Source organism: Vigna angularis, chromosome 7, assembly GCF_016808095.1.
Source record: "Vigna angularis cultivar LongXiaoDou No.4 chromosome 7, ASM1680809v1, whole genome shotgun sequence".
Classification (NCBI taxonomy): Eukaryota; Viridiplantae; Streptophyta; class Magnoliopsida; order Fabales; family Fabaceae; genus Vigna; species Vigna angularis.
In genome coordinates this window covers 36,403,734-36,424,845 of record NC_068976.1, presented here as the reverse complement: position 1 = coordinate 36,424,845, position 21,112 = coordinate 36,403,734, and the positions used below count along the sequence as shown (strand labels likewise).

General features: G+C 37.0%; 1 non-coding gene across 1 annotated transcript; it reads left to right on the top strand.

Annotated features, from left to right (window-relative positions):
* The first annotated feature begins 3,658 nt into the window (after positions 1-3,658).
* Positions 3,659-3,764, top strand: LOC128193401 (small nucleolar RNA R71). The gene has a single exon (XR_008244622.1). It is a non-coding gene; the product is annotated as a small nucleolar RNA R71 (small nucleolar RNA).
* The last annotated feature ends 17,348 nt before the right edge of the window (positions 3,765-21,112 follow it).

The window sequence follows — 21,112 nt, the reverse complement described above, 5'->3', positions numbered from 1 at the left end:
TTGAAAGAACCAAACGCACAGATTGAATCTCAATAACAGAGAACAGATCGAGACAAGAAGGGTAACTCAGATCAGAGAGAAACGAGATACTTAGCTCAAGCGGACGCGCCTAACCTAGGCTCTGAATACCACATGATAGCTGACGGCTTGAGCTGAATCCAGAAACGTTGTGAACTCTGGACTGGATCGAGCTGAAGAACCGGGAAACAGCGGAAGAAACAGATTTACTCGAGAACCCTAGGTTTTGGGGGATTAATCGGTGAAAAAATATAGGGTTGAAGGCAAGGAAGGATTTAATCGGTGGATAAGAAAGATTCAACGATTAAATCGATGAAATGGAAAACAGTCATGATTTCACTTGGTGAATGGGAGAAAAACGATGGCGGAAGCAAGGATAAGGCAAATCTGAGATATGGATTGGTGGAGATGACTTACTTGAGGGTTTGTGATGGTAGATCTGTGAGGAAAATGGTTGAGGATGCGCGCTGGAAGGAAAACGAACGCGAGAATGACGGATGACCTTAGGCGTGATGGCTGACACGAGCCACGCGGAAGTAAAGGATTTAGGGAGCGTGATGTAGGGTGGCGGAAAGAAAATATGACTTGGAAAATGAGAGAATGGATGGTGTGAAGGGAAGGGGGCTAGAGGAGATCCTTTGGGATTCTCTAGCTTTGACTTTCAAGGGGAATTAATTTCTGGAGTTCTCTCTACAGAAAGTTTAATTCATTATTCTCAAAAGTACCTTACAAGAGGTGGTGGCATGTCTATATATAGGACTAAAAGTCCCTCCTATCTAGCACATGCCTAACACCTTTTACACATGTTTTTAATAAAAGTAAAATAAACTATATTAAACTAATTGGCCTTGGTCCCCGCATATCACCTTTTGGGGAATATCAGTAGATGACAGGGGGTATATGCCGCGGTTGCTCTGAGTAACCGCGGCATATACCCCTGTAACTTCTGAAATTCTCTAACTGATGGAGAAGTTCAGAAGTTACTGCGGTATATGCCGCGGTTCCCCAGCGCACCGCGGCATATACCCCTGTAACTTCTGAAATTCTCTGACTCAGTCAGCCCCTGCAATAAATTGGAAGGGGTATATGCCGCGGTTTTCCAGAGAACCGCGGCATATACGCTGTTATTTAATTTTTTTTTCAGACGTGGCGTCAAAGGGGATGGTTGACTGGCGTATATGCCGCGGTTCCCCTCTAGTGAACCATTATGCTGCGGTTTCTAGTGAACCGTGGCATAATGTGCGCTGTAAAAACCCAATTTTTTACTACTGAATACTAATCTGTAGTTGTTTGAAAATATCCATGAACCTTGCAAATTGCCTTTCCTTATCCCTTTTGGACAGGTTATGAGGGTAAGGTAGGTTCTTCAACTGCGGTACCTGATTCTCACCTTTCTCCCTCTTTTTCTCTTCATTTATATTTATTTCTTCTTTTTCTTTTCTTTTATTCACATAATCACTTTTATTCTTCTCTTCCTCTTCCTCACACTCATTTTTCTCTTTCTCATTTTCTTTTTTCTCCAAAAGTTCCTCCTCCACAACTAGTTTGTCTCTGATCCCTCTTCCCACAGTTTTACCACTCCTAGTAGTAATTGATTTACAATGCTCCTTGGGATTAGTTTGGGTGCTGGCTGAAAATTGACCTGCATGTTGATCTGATAGTTGTTTAGTGATGACAAATTTATGAACACCGAAAACGGCGCCACAAACTTGTTTAACAATCGGCAAGTGTGACCGAATCGTATCAAGTAATAAACTCGGTAAGACCAAGTATCGTTCTCCCAAAGGACTCACGGCCTAGTTAGTTATTTGATTCGTTGATTATTTAAGACTTGTGAACGATTGATTGTAGGTTTTTTTATGCAAAAGACAGTAATTAAACATGTATGCATGAATGTGATCAATGGCAAAAAGAGTAAAACAAACACGGGATGAATTATATGGATGAGTATGTTGTTGGGGTTATCAATTTCATCTTATCCACTCTCATATACTTTAGGAATTCATCAATCTTTTCATCAATGTTAATGCCACTCTCTAAATCACCTTGTCAAGAAGGCCTATCCTTAATTACGAGTTCATACAACTCCTAGCATTCCTAGTAATTAGTTCTGAAGTGTAGGAGCTTAAAGGCAAGCAATATACTTTTGGGAGAAATTCCCCGGATCTAGACTTCCCCGTACGTTCCCATATCGACAAAATTAATGATCATGACAATGAATGAGTTAAACACTGCATGCTTTGAGCAAAGAGGAAAAACCCTAACAATTAATCAAAGAAAGCATGTATCTCAAATAATATTTTTAAACACAGATTCCATATATGAGAGTTTCACAAGATTACATTGATCCCCCAACAACAATACAAGGTTTAGTTCACCATATTCATGGTGAATCTAGATGAATAATAATGAAAGAATGAAAGATAAAACCCTAGAAAGGTACAGAGGTAGCTTGAGCATCCAAGATCTTCCTTCAAAGGGGTGGAAAAGAGAGTGTTTGCTTCGTCCTAGCCAAAGATACAAACCCTAGGAAAACCTAAAGCTTATATACTATTCGTAAAATACAGAAAATTAGGCCCAAGCCCAAAATAGTGCCGCTCAGCGCTAAGTGCGCGAGCTCGATTCTTCCCCTTAGCGGCCATTTCACCCCTCAGCGGAGCTAACGTGGGTTTCTGAGTGCCGCTCAGCGGTAAACTACCGCTGAGCGGTGGTTGCGGCTTCTCCTTTTGCACTTTTTGATGTCTTTTCTGATTCCCTTTTTGTTCTTCTTCACTTCTTTCACCAAATTCATCTTAAAACCTGCATAAAACAGTGAAATCAAGCATAAACCTGTCCAGCTCTCTTATTTCTGAAAATATAACCAAAAACATGATTTCAAGCTAGTTTCTAATGTTAAAGGTTGCTTTTAGTATCAAATTTAAGCATGAAAATAACAGTTTTTCAACTGTTATCATTTAGCCAACTGTCCAACTTGTGTTTCAAGATTTCTGATTGAAGCTTCTGTATTTTTCTGATTGGTCATAGAAGCTTGCATGAATTTTTCTAGAGTATCTTCCAATTTGGTTATTCTTTCATACACAGATGGATTTTGTTGTTGATGCTAATAAGGAGGTTGTCTATTTGAAGGGCCAACATCTTGTTTCCATCCAAAATTCTGACTTTGATTGTTTCTCCACCCCTGTGAAAAGTTATTATGTTAGAGAAATTACTTGTGCTTCCTTGATTACTCACATATTGAACTTCTCCTTCTTATGGGCCACTTTGATATGAACAATGACCATTGGGATGGTCACCTCCACAAAAGTTACATCTCATGGGTTGTTGACTAAGAGAAGATTGTACTGCTTTTAACTGCTCAGGTAAGTTAGCCATCTATTTGGTTAATGCTTCCATCTGCTGAGTCAGATTTTTATTCTGAGCTAAAATTGCATCTGTAGTACTGAGATCAAGCATTCCTTTCCGTTGAACTGTTTTTCTATTATGTTGAGCTTGATGGTCTGTAGATGCTAGTGCCTCAATGATTCTTGTTGCTTGCTCTACATCTACAGATATCATTGTTCCTTTAGCTGCTGCATCTAATATCATTTTTGTGTCTAGCCTCGGACCATTGCAAAATATATTTAGTTGAACAATATCTTTAAACCCATGATTTGGGCATCTCCTCAATAAAGAATTAAATCGTTCCCAAGCTTCACAGAATGACTCATCTGGTCCTTGCCTAAAAGTAGAAATCTCAGCTTTTGCCTTAATGTAACGAGAAGGTGGAAAGAATCTATTCAAGAATTTATCTTCTACATTACTCCACTTGTTCAAACTTTGGTTTGAATGTGATTTAAGCCATTCCTTTGCTTTTCCTGTCAGAGAAAAAGGAAACAAACGCATATAAACATGATCAAGATCCCTTTCTTCAAATCCCATAGTTCCTACCAATTCATAGAATGTAGAGAGATGAATGTATGGATCTTCATTATCCATTCCAGTGAATTGATGAGAACTGATTAGGCTAAGGAAAGCTGGCTTCATCTCCAAAGTTTTGGTTGTGGGCGGTATTACTATGCTAGAAAAATATCTTGGCCCTTATTGCATATCATAGTCTCCAAGTGTTCTTCTAGGTGGATTTGGTCCTTCTTCCGCCATGTTTTCTGTTTCCTTATGTGTGATGGAAGTATTGGAAGATTTTTCCTTGCTTCTTCTTGTTTTTGCCTCTACTTCTTCGAGCAGTTTTTCCTATCTCTGGGTCAAATGCTAATTGATCTTTAGAAACCTGACCTCTTAAGAACATAAATTAAAACAGCTCAAGGAAGGATTAATACAAATGAGAAAATAAAATAAACTATCTAATTAAGAAGAAAAAAAATATATTCACAAAGCTGGATGAGATAACTTTTTAAAAATTCAAAAGAAACCGTTCCCCGGAAACAGCGCCAAAAATACTTGTTGAACTTTTAGCAAGCGTACCAATAGTCAACTGTAGTATAATGATTTTTGAGTAAGAGTATCGATCCCACGAGGAACAACTTCAATTAAATAGATAAATTTATCTCAAACAGCATATATACAAGGGTATTCACACTGATTCATAATGGATTTTGATAATTTATACTACGTTGCGTAAAAGTAAAATATTAACAGCAGATAAGTTAAAGAAAGTTTAATATGAGAAGTTGAGATTGAATTCATCTATCTCACTCGTCTGCAATCTGGATGAATACAAACATATAGCAACTGAAATTACCAACATTGATGCAACACACCAAAGTCATTTATATCGATTCCTCGCATATAAAATTCATAAGAGCAGTTCCTTGAATATTGATTCCTCACATATCCATCAAACTGTCCAACATTATATTCAAGTGTTATAAGCAATTGATAAACTGAAATATATCCCTAGCATCACAGAATATCAAGTATTCTTGCTCAGATCAGAGTTTTAGAAATACTTTCCAGTGAAGTCTAAAATCCACATTGATGAAACTATTGTTCAGGTAGAATCAAGCATTAAGAGCAGAACAAAAATACCAATGTTGAATAAAAACAGAAATGCTATATATAAATATCACCAGATTACATCCGAGTTCGAATCAATTACATTCAATCCCAAGAGAAGAGATCAACCACTCATGGTGGCCATAAGCATTCTAAGAGATGAAGAATAAGATCCTCCACATAAAGTGGAAGAAAAACTCTTTGGGTAGCTCTGTTCTTCTTTTCTCTGTTATCTCCCCCTCTTTTTTCTTTTCTTTCTAACTCATGAGTATATATACTGCCCGAATTCTCGCTTAAGCTAAATTATTCTCGCTTAAGTGAGAAGAAACTTCTTAGAGAAGATAGTCATTCTTTCTTAAGCGAAAATGACTTTAAAATCAATGGCTTCCTAGATGAATCTAGCTTAAGCGAGATCATTTTAGCTAGGGCGAAATGTTGCAGGATTTACTCTTATCTCTTAATTTACCTGAAATATATACAAAATAGGGATCAAATGATTTCCTTTTAATCAACAACTCAGAAACATGTGATTACTTTTCATCTTTCTTAGATTGGGGAAAATTGATACAAATGTATACAAGTTAAAACAAAAGTGCCAAAATTCCATGTGAAAATTTACTACTTTTTTGCACTTATCAGTCTCCCAAGAATGAGAGGCACATCTCCATTTTCCTCCATCTCCATTATAACAAAATCCACTGGAAAAACAAATTTGTCAACCCTTACTAGGAGGCAATTGTTGTATAATTGCACTACAGTTACCTTGCACTTCAATGGTCTCCTTCTAAATGTATTTTCTTTTCTTTGTAAGGAGTTCCTTCAAAAATTTTGCATAGGATGGCATCTGTTGCAATGCTTCAGAGAAAGGAATAGTAATCTCCATTTTTTTAAACATCTCCATGAACCTTTCAAACTGTTTTTCTCTCTCCTTTCTTGAATAAATCTTTGGATAAAGAAGTGCCTTTTCTAACTCTCTTTCTTTTTTTCTCTTATGTTCCTCCTCTCTCTTTTTTTCATTCTCAACCTTATCTTTTCCACTCTTATTTTCTCTCTCTTTTCTCTCTATTTTTCTCTCCTCTAACACTTTACCGCTTCTTGTTACAATGCTTTTACACTCTTCCCTTAAAGTACTCTTTGCATTCTTTTCCCAGCCTTCTGTCTTGTTAACCACTCGCCTAAGATTCATCTTCATATTGTTGAATGCAACTTCCACATTTTTAAAATAAGATGCGCTCATTTTCATCAATTGCTGGAAGGTATCCTCCAATTTTGTGGTTTTCGCATATAGAGTAGATTGTGGCTACCACTGTTTCTGCTACCTTTGAGCCATTGAAATTTTATTTATTTCTTGAGGTAAGTGGGAAAGCTTCTTTGTTACTTCTTCCAACTGCTGAATAATGATTTTGTTTTGAGCGAGCAAGGCATCATTTGATTGCAATTGTAGAATTGGAGTTCCTCTTTCACTATGCAACTCATTGTTATTAGTAGCCATATTGTCTATCAACTCGGTTGCTTCCTGATAGGTTGTCGTTGAAGCTATCAAATTAATACTACTTTTCAAGGAAACTTCAGTATTGCCAAGTAGTATTCAAGAAAGTAGATAGGGTCAAAGTAACCCTGAGTCGTCTCCCAACGAATACGAAATTTCCTTTTAATATTTGAATCTTATGAATGCAATGCAATGTTCAAGAATAAAAATGATGTTTGGAGAAGGTTTAAAGAACAAATAAGAAACTTAAAAACAAATATAATGAAATAGGCTTATTCCACTACTTTTCCAAGATAGATTCATCATCGGTTATTCACAGATAATTGTTCAATTGATTATTATTTAAGTTTCAAATTAATTAAAGTACATTCTTAATTAATTTGAGGGCGATCATGCACTTAGCCAAAGTAAATTCTCAATCAAATGCAAAACCTTTCTAGATTATTCACAATGAATTCAACCAAAGTACATTCTCAATCAAACCCTATTGTGTTTAATCATGTCTATTCTTAAATTGCCTAACCAAATTAAAAACTAATCAATCAAAGTAAATTCTCAATTGATTATAGTTGAAATTATTACTACCAATCAAAGTACATTCTCAATTGATAGTAAAAACCAATTAATCATATGAAAGTTCCTAAATGAAATCAAAGTAGATTCTCAATTAAACCTAGAAACCTTAGAACTCATATAATCATTATGCATGTAGATTCAAACACATTATGATGCAAAACTCTTTTCTTTTAATTTGATAGAGAGATGAAAGACATAGAGAGAGAACAACTTAAATCAATAATCAAAATAAACAATTGCATTAACTCAATCTAACCTCAGAATCCATAATGGAATTACAGCAGAATAGCCCTAGATGCTTAGCTCTCCATGAATGGAGTTGAATACAAGATGAAAGAAAAGAGAGAGGTGGTGAATGAATAAATGAAGTGAAGTCTCCCTTGGGTCTCTTTATATAGGGCTTGATTGGGCTTGGACTCTGAATATTCAGTTGACAGAATCTTTTATCTTATATGTTCCAAATAACTAAAAGATTGGAATAATTATAACATTATTTGGAAGATATTTTATGTTGATATTTTCTAATCAAATTAATTTAACAACTAAATTTTATCTTTTAACTTTTCTAACTTTCCAAAATTGCACAAATGCCCTAAAATTTTCTCTATCTACACTTTAGCCCTTTCAGAATTCTCCAAAATTGCACCAAAACCCTTGTTTGACCAACCTTGACCAGATTCAAATCTGTTGACCAGTTTTTTACCAGAGAAGGCGTGGCCAATGAGAGCTTGCCACGTGGAAGCCCTCTTTCGCACCCAATTAGGGTTTCAGATTGGGGAAATTTCTCTGCACTACTCCTGCGTCTGCGTCGCGAGTCGTCATGGAGATATGATCCAGGTGATGGCAAAAGTGATGGTCGTTCCTGCGGCGGCTTTGGGTGGCCACTTGCGCTCCGATTAGGATGATGGAGGAAGAAGATGACGGTGGCTGTGGAAGAAGGTCGCGAGAAAGGGGAAGCTGGCCGGCGGTTTGGGTGGTGATGGTTGCACGTAGAAGAACTCGCGATGGTGCAACGTGATGAAGAAGGTGAAGGAGCTCGCGGCTGATGCGGCACGGCAGTGACGGAGGTGGTTGCGTAATGGCGACCGGCGGCGGTTGTGGATTAGGGTTTCTCTTTGAAGAAGATGATGCTCATATGTTAGGGATGAGGTGGCGTGTTCTGATTGGTTCATTAGTTAGTGAAAGGATTAGTGATGTGGCATCATCTGGGTGGTTCAATTTGTTAATGGTGGATTTCCACATGGCATGATTTGGTGAAGTTTGACTTGTTAGTGGTAGGAGTGGTATGGGTAGGAAATCTTAGGAGGTGTATTCAGAACAGGGTTACTGTTTGGCTTAGTATTGGGCCTATTAAGAGGAGAGGGGTGTATTTAAGGAAATTGGGAGGTGCAAGGGTAAAAGTTGCCTGTTTGGCCCATCTGTACATTATTTTCCAAATAAAACCTGATTTTGGGCCTTGAATTGCCATTTGGACCAATAAAACTTATAATTTCAACTGCACAAATAAACGTAAGAACATCCAAGAATATTTTATGCGCTAAAACTCACTTTTTACGTCTCTTTAACTCCCAAACCCAACAATTCCAGTCATCACAAATTCTCTTTAAATCAATCATTCAAGCACATGAATTTCATCAAAAATTTAATTTTAAAGCATAAATGTGGGCATAAATATGCACTCATCACTTCCTCTAGAGTCTTTCACTTAATATTACCTCCTGCTAAGGCATCTAGCATCAACTTGGTTTGTGAACCAAGACCTCCAAGGAAAAGTAAGACTATTGTTGCTTCATCAAAGCCATGCGTGGAAGTTTGTTTCAACAAACTTTTATAACGATCCCATGCTTGACCTAATGTCTCTTCCATACCTTGCCTGAAAGAAGATATCTCTTGATTCCCTTTATTGACTTTAGATTGTGGGAAATATTTGTTTAAAAACTTTGCAACCATAGCTTCCCACTCTCTAAAGCTTCCTTCTGGAAAAGAGTTTAACCATAACTTAACATTGCCTCCCAATGAGAAAGGAAACAAGCTAAGCTTGATTGCTTCATCCGACTCCCCATTTATCTTCACGGTGTTACAAATTTCATTAAAGGTAGTGAGATGCACATATGGACTTTCATGTGATAGCCCATTGAATTGATTACTCTTTACCAGTTGTATCAATGCTGGTTTCACCTCCATGTTTGCAGCATTGACCCTCGGCCTTGCTATATTGTTAAAATGTTGAGGGCCTATTTCGACCACCTTCACACCGTTCGGTCTCTGTTATGACCCGTTCGGTCTCTATCTTTTCCTTTATTTGACCGTTCGGATTGGGTTCTTAACCGTTCGGTTTGGATTCTCCCGCATCCTATCGTTCGGTCTGGTACTGTTTCTGTCTTTTCTGGGTTCCAAGTCCTTGCTACTTCAACTTCTTGCATCCAATTCATCTTAATTCCTATCAAAACAAGGAAACTAAGCATAAAACCCATCCAACTCTCTTATTTCCAAAACTTAAACAAAAGCGTGATTTCAAGGTAGTTTCTAAGTCATAAAGGGTGTTTTTAATATCAAAATTAAGTATAAAAATAACGGTTTTTCAACTGTTATCATAACCTGTTAAACCCTCGGCAAGTGTAACCGAATCGTATCAAAAAATAAACCTGGTAGAACAAAGTATCGTTCTCCCAAAGGACTCACGGCCTAGACAATTGTGTGGTTTGTTGATTAGCTAAGACTTGCAAAACCGATTGATTAAGATTTAAATGCAAATACTCAAAAGTAAATATGAATGCATGGATTTATCAATGGTAAGAAGAAACAAAACACATGAATTGAAATATATGGATGATTATGTTGTTGGGGTTTATCAATTTCATCCTATCGACTCTCATGCATTCAGGAATTCATCTTTCTTCATTAATTGTTAATGCCACTTTCTAAATTACCTTAAACCCGGTGTCTCGGCGAAGAAAGCCTAATCATAATCGCTAGTTTACAATGTCTTGTCTCCCTAGAAATTAATCATGCATTATAGTGAACAGAAGCTTAAAGGCAACCAATCATCATATTCTTATGTCTAGGTTTATACTACTATTGACAGAGATTCCCCAAATCTAGATTTCCCCGTATGTGTCCATATCGACAAAATCAATGATCATGACATCGAATGAGTTAAACAATGCATGCTTTGAGCAAAGAGGAAAAACCCTAACAATTAATGAAAGAAAGCATGTATCTTAAAGAAGATTTTGAAGAACAAATTCCATACATGAGAGTTTCAAAAGGATTACATTGATTCCCCAACAACAATAAATGTTTAGTTCACCATATTCATGGTGAAACTATATGAATTACAATGAAAGAGTAAAAAGATGGAACCTTAGAAAGGTGAGAAAGGAGTTATAGCATCCAAAATCCTCCTCCAAGGGGTGAAAGAGTGTGTTTCTGCTTCATCCCAGCCAAAGATACTTAACCTAGGTTAACTAAAACCTTATATAATATTCTAAAAATTACAGAAAAGTGAGTCCAAGCCCATCAGAATGCCACTACATGATAAATACTGCTCAGCGGTAAGTGCGTGACTTCTATTCTGCCCCTCAGCTACAGTTTTGCCCCTCAACGGTGACTGCGGGTCTTCAAAATGCCGCTCAACGATAAATGGCGTTGAGCGGTACTTGCGGCTTCTTCCTTTTTTGCATTTTTTTCTTCCTTTTCTGAACCCAACTCTTAGCTCCTTCACTTCTTTCACTCAATTCATCTCAAAAACCAGCAAAAACAAGGAAATCAAGCATAAAACTTGTCCAACTCTTTTATTCCCAAAACTTCAAAAAAAACATGATTCCAAGCTAGTTTCTAAGTCATAAAGGTTGTCTTTAAGGTCAAATTTAAGTATAAAAATAACAGTTTTTCAACTGTTATCACAACCCCAAACTTATAACTTTGCTTGTCCTCAAGCAAAGAAGATGTAACTCAGTCTTCCACCAATCCATATAATGGTTCACCACATTCAAAAACTCTTTCTTTCAAGAAAAGGAATTACTCAAATGCGCCCATCAAAAAGAATTCAATCAAGATGCACACATGCTTTGGTGTTCACATAATCACATATTATCCAACAAATGCTATTCTTATGAATGATCAATTAACTAAGCATAGATGTAATCATGTGCTCATGGAATCTTTCCTCACCAGATCAAGTGTTTCACGCAAACACACAAGTGTATAAGAGGTCATTCATTCACTCTACTATCACAATGTCACATGAATCAACTTTGCCTTTCATTTAACCACAATCAAACACATTCACAAGAAAGTATCATCGCAAGGACTTTTCTATGGCTTATAATGTGGCTGAGCTAACAAGAAAATTGATTTTTCTGAATCACAAAATCCTTGAGTTAAGTGAATCATCCAAAACACAATCATTCTTCCTTCTTCCCAACTTTCCTTTGCATTGAATCTTTCTCTTTTTCTTTCTTTTCTTTCCCTTTTATTTTTCTTTTCATATCCTTAGCTCAATGCTTTTCATATTCCCTTTTTAGACTTCCCAACAACCCCAAACTTCAACATTTATCAATACGACAAGATATTTTCAACTCAACTCAAGGTAAAGCTTTTCAAAAAGGGTTTTCTATCATGTTCAAAGCTAAGGGTTCAAAGGATAGAACACTTTGTGCTCTCTTTTATTGGGCTAAAATCATGCATTTGGTTAATAAAGGGTAACAACAGATGGCCTTGATCATATGACACATACAAGCAAGTGATTCAATCATAGAAACCTGGGCAAAGTCATTCATGCTTTCAATGTAATAACATTCAATCACAAAAACTCTAGAGTTCAAAACCTCACATATAGGCTCATTCAACATTCCACATACACATCCTGCTTAGCATCATAATCACAATCACAATATCATGCATTTGTCGACATAGCTCGTGAACCACCACCTGTATATCAACATACAGTGTGGACAATCTCAACATCAATCACTATCCATGCATCACAAGCAATACTCATCATGCATAAATCACAAGAAAACCATCATAGTAGATAAAGTTCCAAACCGAGTACATCACACCCTATTCTAAAAACAAAAGCAAATAAGTTCAACAGTACAAAACAAAAGATAAAAAAATCTTGCTCTAGAGGTGATAGCATCCATCAGTAGATTGAATTTCATGATTTTATGACTAAATTCCCTTGTTTTGATTGGTAATGAGAAAATGTGGAAAGCAGAGATGAAGTCCTAAGGAGTTAGAGCTAAGAAAGGCCTGGAAAAGCACCAAAAGAAGGAACCACACGAAGCTTGGGCGCCCTATCTAGAGGCTTGAGCTTCGGAAAAACGACGTCCATTGCCCGAGCACCCTCCTAGGCCGCCTGAGCATCGTGCGTTGCAGATCCGACCCAGTTTTTGCTTTCTTTCGACTCTTTTGGACCGGGCCCTGTTTCTACTCTTTTTTCGACTTTATTTAAAGGACCCAGGCGCTCTAGGTTTTGTATCTCTGGCTGGAGTAACACAACAACACACTCTTCTACTCTCTAAAGGTGGATTTAGAGGCAGGAGCTTCCTCTTCTACTTTTAGGGTTTCACTATCTCATGCTTTTCCATTATTCATCTAGTTTCTCCATGTCTATGGGGAGCTAAACTCTATTTGTTGTTTGGGGATGATGTAACCTTGTGAACTCTCATGTATTTGAATTGATTCTTAATTTATATGTTTTTTCATTAATTGTTATGGAATTCATCTGTTTCAATGCTTGCTCTATTTAACTCATTCAGTGGCATGATTTATGAATTGTATGAGTGCTGGGAGGTTCCTTACAATTCAGGTTCTTGTTGAATTCTCCGAAGGGTAATATTTCTCAAGGATGAGGGTATGAGTACTCGGTCGTCTTATGCTCTTGATCTTTAGACTTAATTTTCTAGGAATGATAGGAATTGCACGAACCAGGAATTAAGGCAGGCTTATTGCACCGAGGGATCGGGTTCTTGATAACAGTTTAAAAACTGTTATTTTTATACCTAAAATTGATATAAAAACAACTTTTATGACTTATAATGGATGCGTAGAGCGAATGTGTGAATACCTCTTATACACTTTTGTGTCTGAGTGAAACACTTTATCTAGTGAGGAAAGATTCCATGAACACATAGGAACATCTATGCTTAGTTGATTGGTCATTCATGAAAATAACATTTGTTGGATATTATGTGATTGAGTGAACACTAAAGCATGTGCACATCTTGATTGAAGTCTTTGTGAAGAGCTAATTTGAGTATTTACTTGTCTTTGAAGAAGGATTTTTGAATATGGTGAACCATTGTATGGATTGGTAGAAAATTGAGTTACATTTTGTTTGCTTGAGGACAAGAAAAGTTCTAAGTTTGGGGTTGTGATAACAGTTGAAAAACTGTTATTTTTATACCTAAAATTGATATCAAAAACAACCTTTATGACTTAGAAACTAGTTTGGAATCGGGCTTTTGCTTATGGTTTTGGTAATAAGAGAGTTGGATAGGTTTTATGCTTGATTTCTTTATTTTTGCAGATTTTGAGATGAATTTGATGAAAGAAGTGAAGTAGGAAAGAGATGGAATCAGAAAAGGACACAAAAAGTGCACAAGAAGAGAATAATCAAGTGTCGCTCAGCGAAAATTACCGTTGAGCGGTGTTCTTCAAGACTCGTTGACACCGCTGAGGGGCAAAACTGCAGCTGAGGGGTGGAATAGAGGACACGCACTTACCGTTGAGCGGTATTTACCGCTGAGCGGCATTATATTGGGCTTGGGCTAACTTTTTTGTAATTTTTAGAATACTATATAAGGTTTTAGTTAACCTAGGTCAGTCATCTTTGGCTGGAATGAGGCAGAAACACACTTTTTCACCCCTTGGAGGAGGATTTTGGATGCTACATCTCCTTTCTCACCTTTCTAGGGTTCTATCTTTTCACACTTCAAATCTATTTCATCTATTTTCACCATGAATATGGTGAACTAAACATTTATTATTGTTGGGGAATCAATGTAATCCTTTTGAAACTCTCATGTAGGGAATTTGTTCTTCAAAATCTTCTTTAGGATACATGCTTTCTTTCATTAATTGTTAGGGTTTTGCCTGTTTGCTCAAAGCATGCATTGTTTAACTCATTCGATGTCATGATTATTGATTTTGTGGATATGGACACATACGGGGAAATCTACATCTGGGGAATCTCTCCCAATAGTAGTATAAACCTAGACATAGGAGTGCCTTTAAGCTTATGTTCACCAGAATGCATGATTAATTGCTAAGGAGACAAGACATTGTAAACTAGTGATTATGATTAGGCTTTCTTTGCCTAGACATCGGGTTTAAGGTAATTTAGAAAGTGGCATTAACAATTAATTAAGAAAGATGAATTCTTGAATACATGAGAGTGGATAGGATGAAATTGATAAACCCCAACAACATAATCATCCATATATTTCAATTCACGTGTTTTGTTTCTTCTTACCATTGATCAATACATGCATTCATATTTACTTTTGAGTATTTTCATTTAAATCTTAATCAATCGGTTTTGCAAGTCTTAGCTAATCAACAAACCACACAAGTGTCTAAGCCGTGAGTCCTTTGGGAGAACGATACTTGGTCTTACCAGGTTTATTACTTGATACGAATTGGTTTCACTTGCCGAGGGTTTAACAGTTCTAAGTAATTTAGTGAGTGACGTTAACATTAATGTAAAAAGAAGAATTCTTATATCCATGAGAGTAAACTTGGTGAAATCAAACCCAAATAACATATTCATCTCATATTAAACAACATCCGTTCATCTCTGTGTTACTCTACTATTGATCTATTGCATTCATATTTAATTTTCTTTCTTTGGATTTTAAACCAATGATCTCTTTTTATTTAAGTCTTAATTAATCGTCTTCAGGGATACGATACTTGGTCTTACCATTTTATATTACTTGTGTGATGTGGTACACTTGTCAATCCATCAAAAAGTTTTTGGTGCCGTTGTCGGGGACTCATGTTTAAACTATTCTATTTGTGTGATTCTTGATTAACTTTGACCTTTTTTTTCGTATTTTTATTTTTAGTTTTAGTTTTTTGTTTTGTGTCATTTAATTTTTAATTTTTGTTTTTGTGCTAACAATATTTTCTAGGGTTTTGATTTTAGTTTATGCAGGATACAATTAAGACTTGAAGAAGCAAAAGTTTTGAACCTCTTCTTGAAAGACTTGAGACTAGCAGGAGGAGTAGGATATCCAAGGAATCTACTCCAGAGATCCTTTCACTATCTGATCAGAGAAACATGGACAACAATGGTGGACTGATGGGTAGACGTACTTTGGCAGATTATGCAACCATGGTTGGCCCTCATCATTTTAACAGCATTGCAAAGTCGAGGGTCAATGCCGCAAATATGGAGGTGAAGCCTGCGTTGATCCATCTTGTGAAGAACAACCAGTTCAATGGACTGTCACATGAAAGTCCATATGAGCATCTTACCACCTTTAATGAGATCTGCAACACTGTGAAGCTGAATGAAGTACCTGATGATGCTATTAGATTAAGCTTGTTTCCTTTCTCAATAGGAGGCAATGCTAAAGTGTGGTTAAATTCTTTCCTTGAAAAAAGTTTCCCTGAATGGGAAGATGTGGTTGCAAATTTCTTCCCACAATCGAAGATCAACAAAGGGAAGCACGAAATGTCTTCTTTCAATCAAGGCATAGAAGAATCATTAGGGCAAGCATGGGATAGATATAAAAGCTTGTTCAGAAAGACACCTACTCATGGTTTTGATGAAGCATCAGTAGTCATTTGATAACAGTTGAAAAATTGTTATTTTTATACTTAAAATTGACTTCAATTACAACCTTTATGACTTAGAAATTAGCTTGAACTCATGATTTTGTTGAATTATTGAAAATAACAGAGTTGGACAGGTTTTATGCTTGATTTCCTTGTTTTTGCAGGTTTAAAGATGAATTTGATGAAAGAAGTGAAGTACGAAAGAGATGGAGACAGAAAAGGACACCAAAAGTGCAAAAGAAGAGAATCAGCAATTACCGCTGAGCGGCACTTTTCAGTACCCGTTGGCACCGCTGAAGGGAGAACTAGTGATAACAGTTGAAAAACTGTTATTTTCATGCTTAAAATTGATACTAAAAGCAACCTTTAACACTTAGAAACTAGCTTAGAATCATGCTTTTGTTCATATTTTTAGAAATAAGAGAGTTGGACAGGTTTATGCTTGATTTCAGTGTTTTATGCAAGTTTTAAGGTGAATTTGATGAAAGAAGTGAAGAAGGATAGAGATGGAATCAGAAAAGAACTCAAAAAGTGCAAAAGAAGAGAAGCCGCAAGTACCGCTCAGCGCCAGTTTACCGCTAAGCGGCACTAAAGAACACTCGTTGGCTCCGTTGAGGGGTGAAAGTGCAGCTGAGGGGAGAATTGACTACGCGCTGGTACCGTTGAACGGTGGTATTTTGGGCTTAGGCCCACTTTTCTGTAATATTTCGAATAGTATATAAGCTTTAGGACTTCCTAGGGTTTGTATCTTTGGCTGGAGACGAAGCAAACACACACCTTTCCACCCCTTGGAGGAAGATCTTGGATGCTAAGGCTACCTACTCATCTTTCTAGGGTTCTATCTTTCACTATCTCATTGTATTTCATCTAGTTTCACCATGTATATGGTGAACTAAACTCTTCTTGTTGTTGGGGTATCAATGTAATCTTGTGAAACTCTCATATATGGAATTTGTGTTTAAACATCTTATTAGGGATGCTAGGAATTGTATGAACTCATAATTAAGGATAGGCCTTCTTGACAAGGTAATTTAGAGAATGGCATTAACATTGATGAAAAGAATGATGAATTCCTAAAATATATGAGAGTGGATAAGATGAAATTGATTTCCCCAACAACATACTCATCCATATAATTCGTTTCGTGTTTGTGTTCCTCTTTTCCATTGATCAAACTCATGCATCCATATAATTCGTTTCGTGTTTGTGTTCCTCTTTTGCATTTGAAACCACAAGAATTTGTTCACAAGTCTTAAATAATCAAGAAATCATATAACTAACTAGGGCGTGAGTCCTTTGGGAGAAAGATTACTTGGTCTTACTGAGTTTATTACTTGATACGATTCGGTCACACTTGCCGAGGGTTAAACAACTTTTTGGCGCCGTTTTTCGGTATTCATAAATTTGTCATCAAGTTTTTAGCCCCGCTGCTGGGGACTCGTGGTTTAACTAGTTTATTTGTGTGATTATTGATTATCTTTGACTTGTTTTTGAATTTTGAATTTTAAATTTCGAATTTTGTTTTCTGTTTTTATTTTTCTATTTTTATTTTCTGTTTTTATTTTTCGATTATTATTTTATTTTATTTTATTTTCTGTTTTTATTTTCTATTTTTATTTTTCGGTTATTATTTTATTTTCTATTTTTTATTTTTCGGTTTTTTTTTTCTTCTTATCTTTTCAATTATATCCTTTGATTATTTCTTCTCTTTTCTATCTTTTTGTGCTAACAAATTTTTCTAGGGACTTGTTTTCTTGTGTATGCAGGAAGCAATTCGAACTAGAAGCAAGAAAACCTCAGAACCTCTTCTTGAAGGCTTAGACGAGAGTAGACGGAGGAGAAGAATCCGTACATCTATATAACTTTTCTCTCCTCTAGAAGATCTTTTACAACCTTTACCACAAGGTTCTTATCATAGCACTGAGGAGATGAAGAATAACAATGTTAGACAGACTCTTGCAGATTACACTAATGTAGTTGGACCTTAGCATTTCAATAGCATAGCAAGACCAAGGGTCAATGCAGCTAATATGGAGGTGAAACCGGCATTAATCCAACTAGTGAAGAGTAACCAATTTAATGGGTTGTCGCGTGAAATCCCATATGAGCACCTCACAACATTTAATGAAATTTGCAATACAGTGAAGATAAATGGGGTGCCTGACGAAGCAATCAAACTTAGCCTATTTCCATTCTCATTGGGAGGCAACGCTAAGCTTTGGTTGAACTCTTTTCTAGAAGGGAGCTTTACAGAGTGGGAAGATGTAGTCACAAAGTTTTTGAACAAATACTTCCCACAGTCCAAGGTAAATAAAGGAAAGCAATAGATCTCATCTTTCAAGCAAGGCATGGAGGAATTACTAGGTCATGCATGGGTTAAATACAAAAGCCTATTAAGAAAGACTCCCACGCATGGATTTGACGAAGTAGAAGTAGTCCTATTCTTCCTTGGAGGTCTTGGTTCACAAACCAAGTTGATGCTAGACGCCTCAACTGGAGGCAATATCAAATGGAAGACTCCAGAGGAAGATACGGAAATAATTGAAAACATGGCTACTAATGATAATGAGCTGAACAGTGAAAGAGGAGCTCCTATTCAACTAAAAGGAGTTCTACAGTTGCAATCCAATGATGCCTTGTTAGCTCAGAACAAGATAATAACTCAACAATTGGAGAGTCTCACAAAGGCACTTGCACAATTGCCAAAAGAGTTAAAGACTGTTGCACAGGTTCAACCATAGATGTGTGAATTATGTGGTGGTGACCATATCAATGGTCAATGCGCCTTTCCAGTGGAAGCTTTAGAGGATGTTAACTTCATGGCCAATCACTTTCCATACTGTCAGGGGAATTTCATTCAAGAGTGGAAACCACACCCTAGTATTGGTCAAGGACAAAGTGGGAAAGCTGGACAATCAGCGCAATTCAACAAGTAACAGCAACAACCAACCTTATGGCAACAAATGGCTACACTTAATGAGAGATCAATAAGGATGGAAGAAACTCTTCAGCAATTCATACAGGCAACTGCATCCACTCAAAAGAGCATTGAAGCTGCTATTAAGAACTTGGAGATGCAAATGGGCCAAATTACTAAGCAGTTGGAAGAAAGGCTTGACAAAAATTTTGGGGCTAATACAGAGGTTAACCCCAGGGAAGAATGTAAGGTGTTAGTAAGTGCAAATGTTGAAACCGTTGAGTTAGAAAGAGAGAAAGAAAAATAAGAGAGAAAAAAGAGAGAAAAAGAAAAAGAAGAGAGAAAAGAAAAAGAAGAGATAAGAGACATAAAGAGTGAAGATATTCTTCCTTTTCCAACAGATCATGAGAAACAATTTGATTTTACAAAAGTATTTAAGATGTTGGATGATGATGTACCTTTTAAGGAGATATTACAGCACATTGCAGTTTATACAAAGCCTGAGGATGTACCTTTGTCTTCCACCGTGGGTGCATGTTGGTCAAATTCATGTGTACCTCCTGCAACATGGTTAGTGCAATGTGGCTCTACAGAAATTACATGCAGGGGTATAACACCCAATCCCAGCGTAACAGGCTGAACCTCAGATATACTCTCAGAACATGGATCACTTTCAAATACAGAAACAATATCAACCACAGACTCAGATTCATGTTAAGTGCACGGAGAATAAACATACGAATTTGATATCAGAAATTGGTTCTCATCATGCAGAGAGGGGGAATTAAAAACATGCTCAGCAACAATATTATTATCAACATACCTATCAACAACATAATCATCAATAGCACAGTCAAAATTAGGTATGTTTACCTCCACTTCCTTGAAGATTGGTAGAGTGTGGGAAAATGAAGGTGGTCTACCTGGTTCAGAATTACTGCTTATTTCTGCCTGCTCTTCAAAATATTCATCAGTCTCCTCAGGTGCAAGAGTAGGGACATAGGATGATGAGAAAGTAGATGGCACAGTAGTAAGCTCATGACTCTTGATAGCGTCCTCCTCGAGCTAGGTTGGGCCAAAGCACGAAGATGAAGCTATGGAGGTGAAATTTGTGCGGAAGCAATGGATATGGTGGTGGGCTCACAAATTTGGTGAGGTTTTTGGTGAGTATTTGTGGTAGGATGGAGGTGTTTGATGGATCTCCGGAGAGGTTGGGCCAACTCTAGAGAAGGGTGGTTAGAGGGACCTCATGGGATGCTCTAGCCTTGACTTGAGACAAGATATGTTTGCACACATTTTGGCATAATAACATTCAAATTCATCAAGTGATTTTACAAGGAAGGAGACCCTTCTATTTATAGAGAAAGGTGTCTCCAAAGTAGACAAGAAACCCTAAAAACTATCCACTCTTAAAGAGACATGTGGCAATCCTCTTTTACAAAGTTTCTCCACTCTTAGAGTGCCATGTGGCAATCCACTTTTGTAAAGTCTTCTCCACTCATGTGGTAATCCACTTTTGCAAAGTTCCTCCACTCTTAAAGTGCCATGTGACAATCCACTTTTGCAAAAGCTTTCCACTCTTAGAGTGACATGTGGCAATCCACTTTAGGAAGAGTTTCTCCACTTGGAAAGTGACACATGGCCACTTCCTTTTTAAGAAGTGTCTTCACTAAGAGCTTGCCATGTGGCCATCATGTCCCATGGTGGGACACACTCTTTTAAGCTAATATTACAAACCATACAATACTTGGCCCATTATACAAGGCCTAAAAATATACCCTATACTACTTGACCCTTAATACAAGGTCTAGAAATACTTCATGATAGCCCAAGTAAATAAGAGTTTAGCTCCTTCTTTTGGAAATGATTTTAATCCTTCTTGAATTTGTTTGGCCATGCTTCTTGTGATTGGACCCTTAGCTAGGAGTTTGTCATCATCCCCTCCCTCTTGAGAAGGATTTGTCTTCAAATCTTGAGGCTCTTCATCTTCATCTTGCTCCAAATCTCCTACAAAAGGGGTTAGATCACAAACATTGAAAGTAGCACTTACATCATACTCACAAGGCAACTCTAGCCTATATGCATTATTGTTAATCCTTTGAACTACTCTAAAAGGTCCATCACCACGAGAGTTGAGTTTGGACTTCCTTTGTGTTGGAAATCTATTTTTACTTAAGTGGAGCCAAACCCAATCTCCTTCTTCAAAGATCACTTCTCTCTTGCCCTTGTTACTATACTTGGCATATCTCTCAGTTTGATGTTGTATTTGTGACTTTACCCTCTCATGCATTTTCTTCACAAATTCAGACTTAGACACTCCTTCCTTATGAATG